The sequence below is a fragment of the Limulus polyphemus genome, unplaced genomic scaffold (assembly GCF_000517525.1).
Source record: "Limulus polyphemus unplaced genomic scaffold, Limulus_polyphemus-2.1.2 Scaffold214, whole genome shotgun sequence".
In the NCBI taxonomy this organism is placed as follows: Eukaryota; Metazoa; Arthropoda; class Merostomata; order Xiphosura; family Limulidae; genus Limulus; species Limulus polyphemus.
In genome coordinates, this window is record NW_013665824.1 from 788,537 (window position 1) to 795,410 (window position 6,874).

A 6,874-nucleotide genomic window follows, 5' to 3' on the forward strand; every position below is an offset into this window, starting at 1 on the left:
ATAAAACAAGTTTCGTTTAAATCGGGCCACGGGTTACCGCGTTAGCCCCGTTTTTTGGGTCACTTTTAGTACATTCCGTTATTATAAAATTTCGCTTTCCACGTGATGAATCACTTTAAAATATCTTCTATACAACAATATATGCACAATGGAAATTAAATGATGAGATGAAAATGTGTTATAACAGCGCGTAGAAAGAACAACAATAAAATGGACCTACAATATTATTGACTATTTGCAAATAGTAACTATGGAGACGAGGTAATAAAATAAAAACCTCTTGCCGAGCATTGGTTATTATATTATTTTTCCCTGTCAGTGTTCCCAACTTCATTAAAAGGCATAAAATGACAAAAATAAGATCTTGAAGAATCTATCTATATACTACTAAAACTCTGAGATTGTTTGTTTGCTTATTTTCTCAGCCAAAAAATCATTCACACTACCATTTGTGCTCTTTACGAAACTTCATTGGGCCACGGGTTACCGCCGCTTTTCTGGTCACTTTTATGAAAATTTCTAGCATGAGTAATTTTACATCACACTACCGTTCATGCTCTTTATGAAACTTCTTCGTTCAAATCTATTTCCCTGTCAATGTTCCCATCTTCATCAAAAGGCGTTAGATGACAAAAATAAGATCTTGAAGAATTTCTCAATAATGTGATTTGGTTATGGTAGGTAATTCGAAGAAAAAATAAAGTGTTACTGTTTCTTATTTGTAGATCGTTTAAGAGGAAAAGACTACAACATAATAAACTAATTCATCACAATACCTGAAAACTCTGACTTCACTTTTTTGAAAAATGAAATGGTCTTTACTTTTACTCCCAATCAACAATCAAATATCTTTTCTTGAATTATGAATAACATGAATGGATTGAAATATTTAATTAAATTATCTCAAAATAAACCTTCATTTCAGTGCAAGATTGAAATTAGCTTGAATTCTTCATAACCTCTGAATAGTGGGTGACCCAACGGGTCATAGGTTGTCCAGTTAATACTCTGTGTAAATAAATACAGAAGTTCCTATGAAAATGTACCACTATTTCAAATTAAACATATTCTTACAGGTCATTTATTTTTGTACTTGACAACATATCTGTGTAATACGACCAACGTGTCTTCCAACAAATACAAGGAACTTCAACAAGAGGGAACATCAGCCAACAAGATGCAGATTTATATTAAGTTGAACTAGAATTTTCATACATAACATAAATGTCAGTAAGAGATACTTTAGTAAAGCTTGTACAATCATGCTTGTAAATATTTTGATGATATTCTTATACCTAATTATCAAGGTTTTCCTGACACAGCCAATCAAATCTATCCACACTTTAATTATTTTGGAAACTGTAATAGTGAATCACTTCAGTGTATTGAACACCCCTGATTTTATATCCTATTAGTTTAAGCTCTTCTTATTTATAGTTGATACTAGCTTTATAACAGTACTGTATATGGTATGACATTACATCACTAGTTAATTTACATTAATTTTTGTTAAGTCATATTTATGATAATTGTAACTTTCCTTTCCAAGTTACGTTACTATTATATAACCTTCTCAAGGCTTATCACATTTACTTTTCAGTTTTTACAGTGGATGTAACTTTCGTTATTACTTTCTGTTGCCTGTTCTTTGTGTTTTAAGTGACTGAGGTTAAAGTGTGAGTAGTTATGATAAGATATGCCTTACAGTATTTTTAATATGTTGTTTTCTTTGTATTACATTTAACATTATTATATTTTAATTACAGATATACCATTCTAGATATTTATTGTACAATTCAGGTATTCATGTAATTTTTACTTATTATTTTGTTTCTTCATAAATATTAGTACTTTTGGTAATGTCCTGCTACCTGACTCCATGCCTAAACAGTAACATGTTGTAGCAATTGTAGTTTATTTCATTGCCATGTTCCTCTAACATTACACTGTTGGAGTTGTTTAATGGGTTTTTATTAGCCACAAGATGTTTTTAGGGAGGGCTGTAGAAGGTTCTGTTTATATATATGGTTATACTGATGTTACACTGTTCACTGAACATTAAATACACAAAAGTACTTGAAGCAAAGAACTAATGTTTACGTGTTCCATAAGTAAGGTATACCCTATTATTTATTTACTGTTATTTACATTAACCCTATGAGCAAGTATGCATTTCCCAACCTTTTTCATAGAATTACACTCAAAATTAAATTAAATTAATATTATTAGAAATATATATACAAGTAACTTGGCATCAAAATATAGTTTACAATTCAAATATTAATATTATGCTAGTTTCAACTCATTAATTTTAAAAGGAAATATCTAAATAAATTCTCAAACTTCACTTTACAGTATCACATGACACTTCTTCACTCTATATGGCCCATTTTGGAATTTCTTTCTACCCCTATATGATCTTTTTTTAACTTGCCACCAATTACACACTGATACTATAGATATTGCTAATCCATAATGAAACTTGTAGCTTCTTGCTTTACTAATATATAAACAAGATATTCAAATCCACATTCCACACCCCTCCTATCTCATCCTGTCTATTAAAAGAAGCCAATTTGTTATTTCTGACACTTAATATTGAATAATTTATAACCAATACAAAAAGAAGACTCTGCTTTACAAGATTTTTTATTATGTTGGTTCATTCAGGTGCCAGTTTTGGAAATACTTAGCCTCAGTTTCATTGTTTGCCTTTATGGTATTTGGTTCGACCAGCTAATATATTTTAACTATTTATAGCTTAGTTAGAAAACCAGTTGAATAATAGTAGTTTAATGATATATGTATTTTTTGTTATGCATAATGTTTTGTGTTCTAAGCTACATATTCGAAAAGTAAAAAGATTTATGGTACTTTGGACCATCAATATTATTACAAAAATGAAGGCTTACAGTGCCTCATCTTCTTATGGCAAAAGGTCCATTTCCAAGAGTAAGGACTAACTTTCTTGATTTTTATGTATATTCTTTATTTATTGTTATAAAAGTAACTAAAATGTAGAAACAAGACATATTAGGGTAGATACGAAAAATAAAAAAAATAATTAAATAAAAATATCTCTCATGATACTCTATCATAGCACATGCACATTGCGATGCACAATTGTAATTCAACCATGAATTACTTGTAACTTGTTTGTTTACATAAAACTGTCCAGTTGTGTGAATAGCTTTTGGCATACTTTGAAACTATCTAAGTGCAGCTTCAAAGCTATAAAACTAAATGTGGAAAGTACTAGACGTGGCACTAAAAATGAATAATGTTACAATATGTAGTCATTCTAGAAAGAAAAAAAAAACACCAGTAATTTAGATTTATTTCATATTTTTTAATGTTTTATTTCACTCTACATTTATATTTTGTTACAATTAATTTAAGTGTTTAAGGCTAACCTAAAGCTCCTAAAACCTCATGAGATATTATTAGGTTTATGTCCAAAAAACGTCATCAACAGTGAAAGTACCAAACTGATGAAACAATGCATTTTAATCTTTACAAGTATGAATGTAAGAAAACAATATTTAATTAGCTATACTCATTATAATGTTGATTTTAAGTTTCACTCTTAAGTAGGTGGGTTACTCTGACCGGAAATTAATATTTATTTCCTATCCAGTAAAGCTATACGACTTAAAGGTGTTGAAATGTAACATAACATATAATTTAAGAACAAAAAGGGACCTGTTGGTTCATCTAGTCTATCCCATCTGCAAATCTAAACTTTAATAAAAAACAAGAAACTCAACATCAGTACTTATTATTTAAATATTTATCAAGCCTTTCCTTAATCTCCCTTAAATTTATTGTATCTACCAGATCTGAAAGTAACCAATTACAAAGGCTAACATAAGTAACACAGTTAAAAAGATAATGTCTTAACTGAAGATGATACCTACCCTGCCAAAATTTTTATTTCTGTTCCACATTTCTACCATTCTCATCATTAATTACAAATTTCCTTAGCAATCCTAAACACCTCAATCAGATCCCATTTAACTCTTCTTTTTTCAAGAGATAATTTCAGAGATCTTAACCTCCTTGTATGCCAACCTTTCCTTCTTAGATATCATTGTAGTAGCCCTCCTCTGAACCATTTCATGTTGTAACTTTTCACGTCATCACAAAGTATGGACATTTTCACAAACAGAAATGCATGTTTTTAGGAACTAACATTTTCATTAATATCATTTTAATTCTAACTACTATTTGGAATTGAGAAAGATAAAACAAAAATTTCATTTCAAAAGAGACTTTTTTTCCACATAAAACAAACATTCATTAAGAGCTTCTATGGATGTTGAGTTTGTGTTATTTTTAATGCTTCATTCTGTTGTTGACATTGTCATGTTATGACATCTTCATCTCAAGGCCATGCATGTAGCCCCAGTTATCTGGGGTAATAATAAACAATTATAGACAGTAAGAGTCCAAGGCCTCACTAACATATCTTATCAACCAAAGCTTGACCCATAACATTCCATTAGAAATTCTTGAAGTATACCCAATTAATCTATTTCATAAAGTTGTGTTACTCAAGTGGCTCTGTGGTAAGTGGAAGACTTCACAAATCCATCGATATTTCACATGTACCAGAAAGTATTTTTCTAATTACATTATATAACCTAAAAATTAGTTTAAATACTGAAAGAAGATGAAAGCACCCAAAACCAATAGAACTAAGGTTTATGATAAAAGATAACCCAAAAGTTTAAACCTAAAAATTAATTACAAGTACCATCACTAGTTAAGAATAATGGCAATATGTTAAGAAGAAATAAGGAAAAAAAGATGTTTTATACAAAAAAGTAATAATAAAACTGAAAATCTTTATGAAGACCTAATGAAAACATATGAATTATGATCACTAATCTATAACTTAGATGACTTTTAAAACTCACTAAGAAACTTCAAAATGACTACATAAGTAATTAAATGCATCAACTAAAACTTAAAACAATTTTAAAATGTGAAATTCAAGCCAGCTCTCATGAATGTTCAAAGTATAATATAAATACTCAAGATAAAAATATCAAGTCATAGTTTTGTTGCTAAGTAACACATATGAATGGGGAATCACCAAAAGACAACTGGCTTATTATATATATACATACACATACACACACACACACATAGAGAGAGAGAATAGAAAACTACCACAGAAAAACAGATATAATTTTGTTGTCACTGAACAACTGTTGATGACTTTCTCTATCACATGACTACAATGTTATAGTATTCTGAAGCAAATCACTCCATTTTAGGAAACAGTATGAATGTACTGCAAATTTCATAAAATAAAATAACAAAGGGATATCTATCAGTCTGAAAAGTTAATACTTTATAAGCCTACATATAATGTATATTTGTTTGCAAGTTTTTCATATAATTTTCTTTAAGACTTTCACTTTGGCCTACATTTACCCAAAAAACATTATTTTATCGTAATACAGTAGGCTTTGGTAGCTTAGTTGCATACATGTTCTAACAAAAAATTTGTTTTTTGTTGTTTTAAACTTGCAAAACAGTTTGCCCACTGATGTGGTATGTGCATTTACCAAGTTAGATTGAAATTCCTTTAGCCTGCAGATGTGTTATGTGAAGTTACCAGATTACATTGAATTACTTTTATACATACCTTATAGATATATCATATTATAGATATATTTGACCTTATGGCTAAAAACTTCTTAACAATGTATGTACCCAACTGTACCCAATGCATTCTAATTTTTGTAAGTATGAACATAGAAAAAAGTATATTTAATTAGCTATAATCATTACTAGGTTGAATATTCTTTTCGTTTAAGTATATATCTTGCTCTGATAAGAAGTTAATATCAAGTCACCAAAGATTAAAACATGTCATGTTTACCTTATCCCAATAAATTCATGACTTTACCTATTTTTAAAGCTGATGTGTAACATTACAGCACCATTATAGCATAGCCCAAATATCACACTAGGTAATATTTTTATAATTTGACATATCTCTAAAAACTTAAAAAGCCCAAATATTTGGGCTACATTATGTTTATACTTACACTACTACAGTTACACTTACAGCGTTAACAATAAATAATATTAATACAAGATTATTAATACTAGTAATAGAAACTTGGGATACCATATTCCAAGTTTGTTTTATTTATAACTTCATGGCAAAATATAAATGATTTGTATTATTCTTATTAGAGCTATAATTATTATTATTAAGTAAAGAGAGTAATATTAATAATATTACTTCAAATGATTAAAACTAAAGTTTAATAAAATGTCCTAAGCCTTGGCGCCATAGCAACGCGTAAAGCTAAAAAACGGAAATTATTAATATTATGAATGCTACCTACCGATCCAATTTTTGCCACTACCCCACTAAGATTAGCTTTATTAAGTTACACCCCATAAAAATACTGATACTTCTAATTTCTATACTGCTCTAAGTTCTGTGCAATCGAAAGATTCAAATAGAATTCCGAAACCAAAAAGTACTAATGTCAAAACGACTGAAGCGAAGATCGCTTCTCTTTCTTATTCAAAGACATGTACATGACGTCACAGAAAAAATGGTAAACCAGATCATACAAACGATATTAGCCATATTTTCAACATGAAACTTAAAATACAGTGGTTAACACATTAAATAGAACCTTTAACACGCATTAGCAATTTTTATTGCACTTTAAACACCGTAATAATAGTAAAATTAATAAATTTTCCATTACACTTCAAATACCATGAATACAATCTACACTAAACATAAAATTTATAAAAGAAAAAAGCAATATTCTAAAAATAACAACAAAAACTAAATACCTAAACACTGAATATCACATAAGTTTTCTTGGAAAATAGT

At 29.0% G+C, this 6,874-nt stretch overlaps 1 protein-coding gene across 1 annotated transcript in view; it reads right to left on the reverse strand.

Moving 5' to 3' along the window:
- Positions 1–6,556, reverse strand: part of LOC106478476 — a 31,796-nt gene extending 25,240 nt beyond the window's left edge. Inside the window, exon 1 of the mRNA XM_013939022.2 lies at positions 6,369–6,556. The gene's annotated coding sequence lies outside the window, so the exon portion shown is untranslated. The remainder of the gene's footprint in view (positions 1–6,368) is intronic.
- Positions 6,557–6,874: the final 318 nt, after the last annotated feature.